Source organism: Miscanthus floridulus, chromosome 7 (genome assembly GCF_019320115.1).
Source record: "Miscanthus floridulus cultivar M001 chromosome 7, ASM1932011v1, whole genome shotgun sequence".
NCBI classification, from domain to species: domain Eukaryota; kingdom Viridiplantae; phylum Streptophyta; class Magnoliopsida; order Poales; family Poaceae; genus Miscanthus; species Miscanthus floridulus.
Genome location: NC_089586.1, coordinates 1855033 through 1867897, shown reverse-complemented (window position 1 = coordinate 1867897; position 12865 = coordinate 1855033). Strand labels below are relative to the sequence as shown.

The 12865-nt window shown below is 50.1% G+C and overlaps 1 pseudogene; it reads right to left on the bottom strand.

The window, feature by feature from the left end:
• Positions 1-2152: 2152 nt before the first annotated feature.
• Positions 2153-11948, bottom strand: LOC136462283 (DNA (cytosine-5)-methyltransferase 1-like; annotated as a pseudogene).
• Positions 11949-12865: the final 917 nt, after the last annotated feature.

Genomic DNA, 12865 nt, shown 5'->3' with positions numbered 1-12865 from the left:
GGGATGTACTCATAATGCATGCCTGGATTCACCGCTTTGATTGCATTGAAAAGAACTGGCAGCTGCTCATACCCATCCTCCCAGTCCCCATATATCATCTTCCACGCTCGCTGCTTAGCCCTCCATGCTTTACCATAAGTTATCACATATCCTCCATACAACTGCCTCAACGGTCCTGATAATTGTTCTCACCTTCATGTTGGGTTCTCCCTGCAAAATTCCCATCAACCGCTTGGCAATGAGGGTAGATGTCAACTGCCGATGCCTCAGTGTCAGCTCATGGTCAGCACAATTGTGTGGCCCGACAACTTTTGTGATCTTCCATTTTCCGGTCACCTGTTGCTTCCTTGCACAAACCCTCCATGGGCAGCGTTCCTTGTCACACACAACTGTGTAACGGCGCTCCACATATGAATGCAATACCCTGTAAGGCCTCTTTCGTATCACTGCAAAAGCCTGCAACCACCTCTTCAAAGCAGGGAGGTCATTGAACACCCTCCCCTCCTCAATTACCATGTTAGGACCGGCCTCAGGAGCTTCTAGGAGCTCATCATCACGTCCTTCTACAAACGCCTGATCGGAATGAGCAAGATCACTGAACTCATGAACTCTAGGATCACGGCGGTCGGGAAAGATACGCCTCATCATCTCAACATCACTCTCTAGTCAGCTCTCCAACAGGACGATCATCATCAGAATCAAGAGCCCTAGCCATCTCATATGGCTCCGAATCATGCATAATTTCAACACTATTGGAGCCACAGAATCCATCTCCTAAAGTGCACTTGCGCAGCAACATGGGGCACATCCATATTCTCAGGAATGTCTCCTGCAACATCATTACAGAAATGAGGAAAGAATGAAAGAAATAGATGTAAGGAACAGGGTAAGCTCCCAAAAACCATGCGGTTAAGACACTTACTCGGATGATTCTGTGTCAAAGGGATCTCATAAGGAGGATCTGCCATGAAAACATGAGTATGACAACCATCTCCAAATACCGCATTGGGGGCAGATTGAGCATCAGGAACCGTAGGCGCAATCTGCACATGCAGGTAAGGTTCCAGAACGGAGGGTCGATGTGTGCCTGATGATCCATTGCTAGGGGTAAACCCATGAGGGATTGGATCAACTAACACCGACGCACAACCACGTCCAAACATTGCAGCTGGCTCTTCATAGCCGATCTCACATAGTTCTCCCACTGATCCGCACAACCAATTGAGATCATTCGCCTGAAGATGTTCGGAGGACAACCTAGGTGCAGTACACCATCAACTGCAATGTCATCATCTCCAAAGCAATGCAGCTCCTCCCGAGCCCTTGCAACCATCTCACTAAATGAAGGCCTATCATTGAATAGCACAGGCACGCTTTGCATGTCAAGAAACTCAACATATCCATAGCGATCGCTTTCAACCGTGCCTCCATGATATATGGTCACTAGGTTGTCCATCTATTTCAAAAACGTAACGAAACACATGTCCTTTAGTCCAAATTAGACGATATATAGTACCTAACAAGTACTTTCTAACTACAAACTAAGTAATCAAGATAATAACTACGTATATATTTATAGTGTACTCACTAAATAGCTAGATCATATGTAGTTAACTACAAATATAACTACATATCTAAGTAGCTATCTAACTATATCTATTTACCAATGTATCTATGTTTCTATCTATCTACATATATATCTCACTAAATCAACTAACTGAGTCATCACAGTAACTAGTAAATAACAAACACCAACTAAATAGGTACATTGCATATTCATAATTTTTACCTTTCGGGTCGGCGGACGACGGGCGTAGGTCAAGGCGAAGATCCGGGCCCATGGTGGCGCGACCGACGACAGAGGTGGCGCGCGGCGGGCGCGGGGTGCCCGGCGCTCCGCGCGGCGAATCCGGCTCGACGGGCGCGGGAGGCACGCCGGCGGTGGACAGCGGCAAGGCGGGGCGAGGCCGAGGCCACCGGTGGAGACCAAGGCGAGGCTAAGGCGAGGACAGCGGTGGAGGGCATGGCGGCGCGGCGCTGCCGCCAACCACGGGCAACGGCGCGAGGGCATGGCGGCACGGTGCGGGCTTGGGCGAGGGAGCAGCAGTGGCGGCGCGGCGCGGCGAGGGTGCAGGCTCAGCCGCCGGAGCAGCTACGACGGCGCGGCGCGGTGAGGGCACGGGAGCGGCGGCGGCGGCACGGCGCGGCGCGGGCGCGGCGTGGCGGGCGTGGTGGCGGGCGTGGGCGCAGCGGTGGAGCGGGCAAGCGCGGGCGGCGACGGCGCGGGCAGGGGAGGCTTGGGCGAGAAAGGAAGAGAAAGAGGCGCGGGCCGGTAGATATTTCTGAGCTCGGTGCCAGTTACTCTGGCGCCGAGCCCCCTGGCAGGCCATTGCCCCATGCCCAGGAGCTCGACGCCAGTGACGGTGGCGCCGAGCTCGGTGCCAGTCACTCTGGCGTCGAGCCAAGGGTCCATTTCCTGAATTCTTTCCGTCAGGGGTCTATTTGTGAGAAACTTTAAAAAAAAAGGGCCTAATAGTAAAAAATTCGGCCTACAGGAGTGCCAACAGAAGAGGCCCTCGCCTGTACCGTGGTTTGCCCCAAAGTGGTGAAACTTGGAGGCAGCTGGTACAGAGGGTGACTCCCCTCAGATTCACCCAGGCAGGCTTGCCCTAGACAGTAACCCAGTGCCTGGGCAACAGGGACAGCTACTGCGTTCCCGACTTGAATATACCTATCGCCATCTGAAAAAGTACACATGTTCAGAGGCAAGGATTACAATGCAGCATGATTCTGCTTCTGATTTCAAGAGCTGTAACTAACTGATCAATAGTTTACTGCTGACAACTTTCAAGAGTGACTAGATCAGGTACAGGCAAAAGGAACTTACTTCTCCTTGATCGGGCCAAACAATCTGTAGTAATCAGGGAAGCCCTGTAACCTTGCGTTCTCCCGAACAGTCAGGACTCTTGCTTGAGTCGAATGCAATATAGCCTGTGGACAACATGTTCAATCAGGATCATATGTGGACAACACTAACATTAAATACAATTGCAGGGATTAGCATAAAGGGGTAGTTTGTACTGAAGCTGACCTAGTTGTGAGGCTTTGCTCTGGTTACAACTGTAGGAACTGTCTCGTCCCACCACAGGCGCCCAAATGGCCTACAACATCATATGTAAGGACAAGTAACCAATAACCTACTTTTTTTTTAAAAGGACCATTTTGCAACTTACTTGAGTGATTTGCCCTTGATGAATGACATTGCATAGTCAGGAACCTAGATAACAAAGATTTGTGCAAAATCTTAGCATGTCTTAACTATGAATCTTATAGTAGTTGAAGCATCTCATCAGTTATTGTTGAGGGACACCGCCAGAGTCGCCACGCCGACCGTTGTTGCTGACCGAAGATGGAACACGATGACCAGCGCATGGCCACGCACATGGCACGGGCATCCACTCGCCCACGATGTAAACTAGTGGTTGCCAAATGAGCAACGCATGTTGTAATGCATACAAACCAAAGAGAGATCAATGGAATAGTAGTTGGCACTCACTATCATTTTCTACATGGTATCAGCTGACCAGGTTCATCCCTGATCCAACCGCTCGCCGCACCCGCCACGGCCAGCTCGCCGGCGCCTTCCCATCTCCGCTGCCAGCTGACTAGGTTCATCCCTGATCCAACCGCTCGCCGCCCCCGCCGCGGCCAGCTCGCCGGTGACTTCCCATCTCCGCTGCCTCCGTTTCTTCCTCCCTCCTCATGGACCTCAATCCTCTCTTCGATGTCGATGGCTCCGACAGCGACTCCTCCTCCCACTCCTCCCTCGATGGCCTGTCCTACACCGGCGCCGCCAGTTCCACCATCTCTACTCCTCCCGTCGCCGTCCTTCAAACCGTTAACATAAAATCCCATGTTCCTATCGTTCTCGAACTCGCCAATCCCAACTATGACGAGTGGCGCTGTTTCTTCGACGCCTTCCTCGGCAAGTTCAATCTTGTCTCCCACATCTCATCTCCGCTGACCCTTGAGCAGCGCCACGACCCTAACTGGATCGTCGTCGACCAGTGCATCGTCAGCTGGCTCTATATCTCCATTGCCAAGGACGTGCACAACATTATCCGCGCACCTAAGGCTACGGCATACCACATCTGGCAGGCCATTCGCGAGCAATTTCGTGACAACGAGCTGCATCGCGCCGTGTACCTCGAGGCGGAGTTCCACAATCTGGTGCAGGGCGACATGGACATCACCCAGTACACCGGGTGCCTCAAGCAGCTCACCGATGCTCTCTGCGATGTCGGCCAGCCGGTGCGTGAGACGAGCCAAGTCCTGAACATGCTGCGCGGGCTCAGTTCCAAGTACCGCCACGCGATCCTAGCGATCACCTCGCACCAACCGCCGCACACCTTCATATCGGTGAGATCCTACCTTTGAAAGGTCCTAATGTGGCTAGAGGGGGGGTGAATAGCCTATTTAAAAATCTACAAATCAACTAGAGCAATTTGATTAGTATGACAAATAGCGTAATGCAAACTTGCTCTAGCTCTACAAGGGTTGCAAGCCACCTATCCAATAATTCTAGTTGCAATAATTACTTAGGCACACAAACTTGCTATGTAATTACTCACTAAGAGCTCTCAACCTTGCTACTCTAAAGAGCTCAACTAGATGAATATAAATAATAAAGCAAGCTCTCAATTCTAATTACACTAAAGAGCTTGTGTCAACTAGTTTGCAAGAATGTAAATAAGTGAGTAAGGTGATTTTACCGACGTGTAGGGGATGAACCAATCACAAGATGAATATATAGCCAATCACCGGGAGAATGCCAAAGACAAGAGACAATCGATTTTCTCACGAGGTTCACGTGTTTGCCAACACGCTACGTCCCCGTTGTGTCGACCAACACTTGGTGGTTTGGCGGCTAAGAGGTGTTTCACAAACCTCGTCCACACGATTGGACACCGCAAGAACCAACCCACAAGTGAGGTAACTCAATGACACTAGCAATTTACTAGAGTTACCTTTCGGCGCTCCACCGAGGAAGGTACAACTCCCCTCACAATCACCGAAGGCGGCCACGAACAATCACCAACTCGTGCCGATCCTTCACCGCTGCTCCAACCGTCTAGGTGGTGGCAACCACCAAGAGAAACAAGCGAAATCCACAGCGAAACACGAACACCAAGTGCCACTAGATGCAATCACTAAAGCAATGCACTTGGATTCTCTCCCAATCTCACAATGATGATGGATCAATGATGGAGATGAGTGGGAGGACTTTGGCTAAGCTCACAAGGTTGTTATGTCAATGAAAATGTGCAAGAGTTGTCCCTTGAGCCGGCCATGGGGCTATAAATAGAGCCCCCATCAAATAGAGCCGTTATACCCCTTCACTGGGCAAAATGCGCTGTGACCGGACGCTCTGGTCATACTGACCGGACGATGGCCCTCAGTGTCCGGTCACCCGATGGACGCCACGCGTCACCAGCTTCAAACGCTGTTCGTCAGATTTCAACGGCTACGAAGCTGACCGGACGCTCCGGTCAAAACTGACCGGACGCTGAAGCCCCAGCGTCCGGTCATTTCCAGTAAGCTCCCCGAGGCATATTTTTCTGACCAGACGCGTCCGGTCCACCTTGACCGGACACAGCCAGCGTTCGGTGCTCAACCCTTAGCCACTGTGCAGACCCGTTAGTTTGACCGGACGCAGAAACCAGCGTCCGGTGCATCTCAGGTCCAGCATCCGGTGCAACACCGAAACTGGCGACCTCTCTACCAGCTCGACCGAACACAGCCTTTCAGCGTCCGGTCGCTGAGTGACCCAGCGTCCGGTCAGTAGACCGACGCCAGCATCATTTCGACCAACTCCATTTCAACTCTAACTTCTTCACCCTTGCTCAAATGTGCCAACCACCAAGAATTTTGCATCCGGCGCAATAGAAAATAGGCATTTCATTTTCCTGAAAGCGCCGAATCCCGCCGAGCTTGCTCGGCGGGAGGGAGAGAGGGACCCAAACCCATCTCAACCCTGCAAACACCTTGTGCACATGTGTTAGCATATTTTCACAAATATTATCAAGGGTGTTAGCACTCCACTAGATCCTAAATGCATATGCAATAAGTTAGAGCATCTAGTGGCACTTTGATAACCGTATTCTGATACGAGTTTCACTCCTCTTAATAGTACGGCTATCTATCCTAAATGTGATCACACTCACTAAGTGTCTTGATCACTAAAACAAAATGGCTCCTACATTTTATACCTTTGCCTTGAGCCTTTTGTTTTTCTCTTTCTTCTTTTCCAAGTTTGAGCATTTGACCATCACCATGCCATCACCATTGTCATGATCTTCGCCATTGCTTCATCACTTGGAGTAGTGCTACCTATCTCATAATCATCTTGATAAACTAGATTAGCACTTAGGGTTTCATCAATTAACCAAAACCAAACTAGAGCTTTCAACCTTCTCCTGGAGGAACAGTATGACAAGGAGCATGCCAAGACCTCTGCCCAGCACGCCCTGCTCGCCACCGGCTCTAGGCCACCTACTCCTTCCGACGGCGGATCCAGCAGTGCTCAGCTGCCACCGCCCATCACTAGTGCATCGGCCCCTCGCTACAACACCAAGGGCGGCCGTGGGCGCGGCTATGGCCATGGTCGTGACCGTGGCTACAACCAGCAGCACCAAGGTGGCAACTCCTTCGCTCCCTGTGGTCCATTGGCTTGGACACCAGGCATAAACCCCTGGACCAGCATGGTCTAGGCGTGGCAGATGCCGTTCCGAGCACCTGGCATTGGTGTACTCGGTCCATGTCCAGGCACGCCTTCTCATTAGGCCTACTTCACCGGTCAGGTGCCACCAGATCCCGACGCCTATAATGCCTCCTCGCCAATGCAGGACGTCTAGAACCATCAGGCCCTCCTCGCTGCTCTGGCCACAGCGAACGTTCCTCCGACGGGGCCTCACACCGCCGAGTGGTTCCTCAACACAGGTGCCTCGTCTCACATGTCATCAAATGCTAGTAATTTCCCTTCCCCCCAACCTGTTCTCAACTCTCCGCCCATCACCGTCGACAATGGCACGACCATGCCGTCACTCATCGTGCCTCCACGGTCATCCCCACCTCTCAATCTCCACTCAAACTCAATGACGTTCTTGTGTCACCCTCTCTTGTCAAAAATCTCATTTCTGTTCATAGCCTTACTAGGGACAACAATGTTAGTGTTGAATTTGACCCTTTTGGTTTTTCTATCAAGGATCTTCCAACACAAATGGTGCTCCTCCGATGTAATAGCCATGGCGACCTTTACCCTTTGCCTCTGCATCCTTCGTCCACAGAGGCACTCGTCACCTTGGCACCCACCGTCGATTTGTGGCATCAACGGCTTGGTCATCCAGGACGTCGCACCCTCCAGCACACCTTGAGTTATCTAGAATTTGTTCCTAGTAAACTGGCGTCTATCTGTGATAGCTGTCAGCTTGGCAAGCATGTTAGGCTGCCTTTTACTTCATCTTCTTCAGTCAGCTATGTTCCTTTCCAAATTGTGCACGTTGATGTTTGGACATCACCTATTTCTAGCTTTTCTGGATTCAAATACTACTTGGTATTGATTGATGATTACACACATTACATTTGGACCTTCCCACTGCATGCAAAATCTGATGTTTTTCACTGTCTAGTGGTCTTCCACACCTATGTTCAGACCCAGTTCAGTCTTCCTCTTCTTGCATTTCAGACTAACAACGGCAGGGAATTCGATAACCATGCCTTACGCAACCACTGTGAAAAACACGGCATTGTCCTACGCCTCTCTTGTCCCTATACATCTTCCCAGAACGGCAAGGCCGAACGCATCATCCGCACCCTCAATGACTGCGTCCGCAGCCTGTTTCTTCACGCTGGCCTGCCCCCATCATACTGGGTCGAGGCACTTTTGACTGCCACACATTTGATCAATCGACGCCCTTGTCGCATAAGTGGCTGATCCACCCCCCACGAACTTCTTCTTGGCGCCCCACCGAGCTATGCTCACCTACGTGTTTTCGGCTGCCTTTGTTTCCCAAACCAGTCGTCAACCATACCTGACAAGCTCAGCGTGGCAGTTAGCACTCACTATCATTTTCTATAGTTATGAATCTGAATATGTAACATAAATGTTGCGCTGTTATGGAAACAACAGAACAAAATAACACATACCAGTGGTTTTCCAGATGAAAGTTTCACACGCTTGATTTCTGGATCCCACTCAACAATATTGTTTGCTCCAACCTTGACACCCTTTAGGTCACGGAAGTTGGCTCCCTATCATAGGAAAGAGTGATGATTGTTTCAGAAGGAGAAACAACAAAGGAAGGCACAACTGCTATCAAGCCACCAACCTTCTTGACAGGAATTTGCTGAACCCGCTCATAATCATCGTTGTTAAGCCCTAAGGGCTGGTGATCCAAGAGCTTGCCTTCATCTGGACCAGCCTCCTCACCAAAGGACCAATCCAACATGTCTAAAGAATAAAATAGAGTGAATTTGCTGCAGGTAGTAGCAAGGACCAATAAAAAAAGGTGGTTCTTCTAAAATTCATGGAGAAGCTCAACCACTAAAGTTCACTAGGGCCTTTTACCTTTATGACCAAGTCGAATGTAGCGTTGGAATTCTGTCTTGGGGGAACCACCATACTCCATTACATCGTTAGGTTGATAGTTTTCAACCTGCAGAGAAGAGTAAGATTGCGTGCACATTGAGAAATGTATGAACTTGACAAAACACTTGCCTTTGGTAAATCTGAAATTGCATCACCAAGAAGCAATGCTTTCTTCAGGGATGGTTTTTTTGTCTCATCATATGCAACCATACATTGCTGCAAACAAATTCAGTTGGTCAATAAATTTTACACATTGCAAAGGATTTCAAAGTAGTGAGTGCACTTACCGAAAAGGCATTAGGGGCTCCTCCACGTACTACAACGTCATATGTAGGCAGAGGATACTTAGGGAGCACCTAAATTGTCAAATACACCTAATTAGCCTGCAGTCAACAATGCAACATAAATCTAGCAAAGCATATAAAACAACAAGGTACAAAACAGACCATCAAAGAAAGAGCACCCCAGAGGAACACACGCATCCTGAACTGTGGCAGACCATAGCAGCCTGCTACCATCATTCCAAGGCGTGCTTGGTACTTCATAGCAACTAGGCAGCTCAAAGCATATTTTCCTAGGTAGCCATCAGCAAATTTCAGTATGTCCACAATATTTTCCATGAGAACATACTTGGGCTTCAAGTACGCCACAATATCCATGAAAGTCACTATTTGCTTGTTTTTCTCATCTTTAAGTGGCTCATCACGGTTTCTGAACCGATTAAACCCACTGATACCTTGACATGGTGGGTCTCCACAAATGACATCAACATCACCCTTTTTGAAAGAATAGATTGGTTAGATATCACCCAAAAAAATGGGGAGCTAAACAAACAAGGAGGAAAACCACACCCTAGAGTAACACAGGAGAACTCGCCCCCGCGTTCGCTCCCCCACGCGGGCGACACGAGCGGCCGCGCCCTCCCAAACCCTAGCAGCCGCCCCTTCCCTCCCCTCCCCCTGCCACGCCGCCGTCGGAGCTAGGCCGCCGGCATGGCCACGTGGCTCGCCGGCATGGCGGTGGCGGGGCTCCCCCTCTCCTCGCGATTCGGTGGCGCAGGTGGCAGCGAGACGGCGGCTCTCCTCCCACTCGGGCTGTGTGGAGCCCGGCGGGGGCGTCCGCCGCGGCTAGTGGCGGCGCTAGCTGGTGTCCGGCTGGCGCATGGGGACGGCGGCGGATCCCATTCTCTCTCGCCCGTCCCTTCCTCCAGGCTTGGCGGCGGCGGCGGCATTGGCCAGGTTCGCTGGATTCAGTCCTGGGCGGCTGGATCCGGTGTCCATGCGGCCGGATTTGGAGCTCCGGCTCCTGGATCCGGCTCTCTCGAAGGGCCGGGGAGGGCGGTGGCTGGCCAAGGAGGAGGCGGCGGCGACAGCAAGGGGTGTCGGCACCGGTGCTCTTTTGCCAGTTCTGACGCCTCTGGGCAGGGGGCGGCGCCCACGGGGGTGGGGCACGTGCAGCGTCGGCAGCACGTGCCAAGTGCCGGCGACGGCGGCCGGCTGAGGCATTGGTCGTGCGGCGGTGTTTCGCGAGCAGCGGAGTCAGGTCTGGCTCTGCGTTGCCCGGGCGGAGGGGGGTGACGGCCGACGCAGCTGTGCGGCTGCTGCGTGTAGCCGGCGCGTCGAGGCCCCTCTGAAGGGGTAACTGTGGAGCGGCAGGACAACAGTGATGGCAGTGATGGTTGGCAAGGGGCCTTGCTTCTTGGCCCGACGTTCGTGCTTGAGGACTCCTTAGGTGAAAGCCTAGCGACGGCGACACCTGTGGGGTGCCGCTTTCCCTGTTGGGGGCGTCGTGTATCCCCTCTAGCACTATCATCCAAGGGTGAAAGCCCGGTCCACTTTGGACGTGCGACGGTGGCGCCATCGGCGTTGCTACCTTTCCTGAAGGCGTCGCGTTTGGATTTCGTCGTGGCCTCGATGTCTCCTCGGTGATTGTTCTTCGATTCTTGGCGCCTCGATGACGCGTGGAGGCGGGTCTTGCTGCGAGAAGTCAAAGCTGCTGCTGTCAGGGACGTGGCTCGGCAACGATGACATGCGGCGAGCCCCCACCTTCATCGTTGGCTGGGGTCTGCTAGGGGTCGGCAAGCGCTGGAGGCGAGGCGTGTGGCTGTGATTGGAAGTCGGAGCTGCTCTTTGCGGGGTGCTTGAGCTTGGCAACGATGACCGGTGGCGGCCGCTTGCTTCGGGCTCGTTGTGGGTGGCTTGTGTGTGGGCTGCCATGAGAAGTCGGAGCTGCGGGCGTCTTCGGCCATGCTCGGCAACGATGACCCATGGTAGTGTGCCGTGTTAGTGCTCAGCTGCGTCGTGTGGGTTGGTTAGCCTATCGGGTGCGCTTTTTGGACATCCCGTTGGCTAGCCCTCTTGTACATAAATTCTTTCTGTCTTAATTGAGCGGCAGAGCTCCTGCCTTTGTTTAAAAAAAAAACACACCCAACTAAATACTCACAGGCAGCGGGAGAATTTTTCTTCTGTGCCCTTCTCGTACAAATTCTCTAATTTTCAGTGGGCAGTCACTGGTTTGTGGAACAAGGATTAGAGTGCAAATAGATGTACAAGGCAACAAGCAGATGACATACCAAATACTAACCTCAGGTTATCAATCGGCTCCCATGTATCCTCTTCAGGACCATATCCTTCCCACTGGACCTGCAGAAATCTAGCATTACAACAAAATACACAGAAATATCCATTGCTTGAAAAGCTTAGTTTTTTTGTATATTGCCATAGTAATTGAACTTCTTTTCTTGGAATCAAGTACAGATGAACAGATAACGCTTAAGTACCTTAAAATAGATGCCGTTTTTCCTTCCACTGCCACCATAGCATATCCCAATAAGCTTCTCTACAACAAATTCGTCCTTGTCAAGAGGGCTGCCTTCATCCTCTTGATCCTCTGAACCTGCTAAATTCAAATCCACGTCTTGATGGACATATTTCTCACATAGGACTGCCCATTCCTTAAGGAGAGCAAGAAACTCATCAGCTTTCTCATTTCGCACCTACATTCAAAGATCCAAAGGAACATTGTGAGAGCAGCTGGACAGAACAGATGGAATCCAAGATGCAGTTTACTATTCATACCTCAGTCTGTGGATGATTGTACTTTAAACTTTGGCACGCAAAACTGTTAAGGTCAACAGCCCATCGCTGCAATCATAGCCAGAACAGCAGAATTAGTGCTGAGATCATGAACATATTCTATCCAACAGATAACTAGGTAGAAGATTACAGTTTCAAGTTTCAAGCCAGAAAGAGCTGCACCCAAGCAAAGACCAGTGGACATGCCCCCACAGCCAGAATACAGATCAAGAAGGGTTGCTGTCCTCTCTGGCATACTAGATGACGTCTCCAAATCCACATTATCATCAGAAATACCCGAAGCGGTTTCACTGCCTGACTGCCCATTTTCTAGTAGAAAAACAAGTGTCAGGGTTTGTAAAAAAACATACACATTTAACAAGTGTCAAAGTTAGTCACTGTAGACTGTTCAAACCAGTTTTAGTTATTTAGCTACATACACCAACCATTGCACTCACAAGCCTAAGCTGATAAGCAAATGTGTTAAATTCAGTTATATTTAACACCTATCACATGGAAGCTCCCCCTCACGTGAAATAGAAGGAGATAACAAATCACAGTAAGCCGTTGGCTCCCACTATTATTCTCTACATTAAGTCTTGGCTCTTGCATGCAAATTGCTTGTGAGATGTCTGTAAGTTTTTGGTGATATTAATCATGTCATTTGCCTATAGCCATTCCCTTTGTTGTCGGTGTACTGTCAGAAATTTACTAAGCCAGAACAAAGAAAAAACATTTTGATTCTTTGATGCAAACTGACCGTCCAATTTATAACTTCTAGCATGATTTGGTGACATTAGAAATTCGTTGAGCCCGACCAAAGCATTTTTTTTATTAACTGATGCTAAAGGACTACCCAAATTCCATGTTCGCAGCATTGTCTTTTGTGATAATCCAATGGTACTCCACGTGCTAATATTTGATATGTTTCAATTTTGTGCACATGACATTTAGAGCTAATTTAAGATCAGATAGTGATGTATTTTGAAATAAAATAAATTTCCCTTGGTTTTTCATTGACTTGCTTGAGTTCTAGAAGATATATTGATAAATTTCACAAAGCATGTTACATTAACTGCTTGGCTCAAATAACTTTAAACACATTAGGAAATGTTTCGTACGTTTTTAATCTGAAAATCTCGCT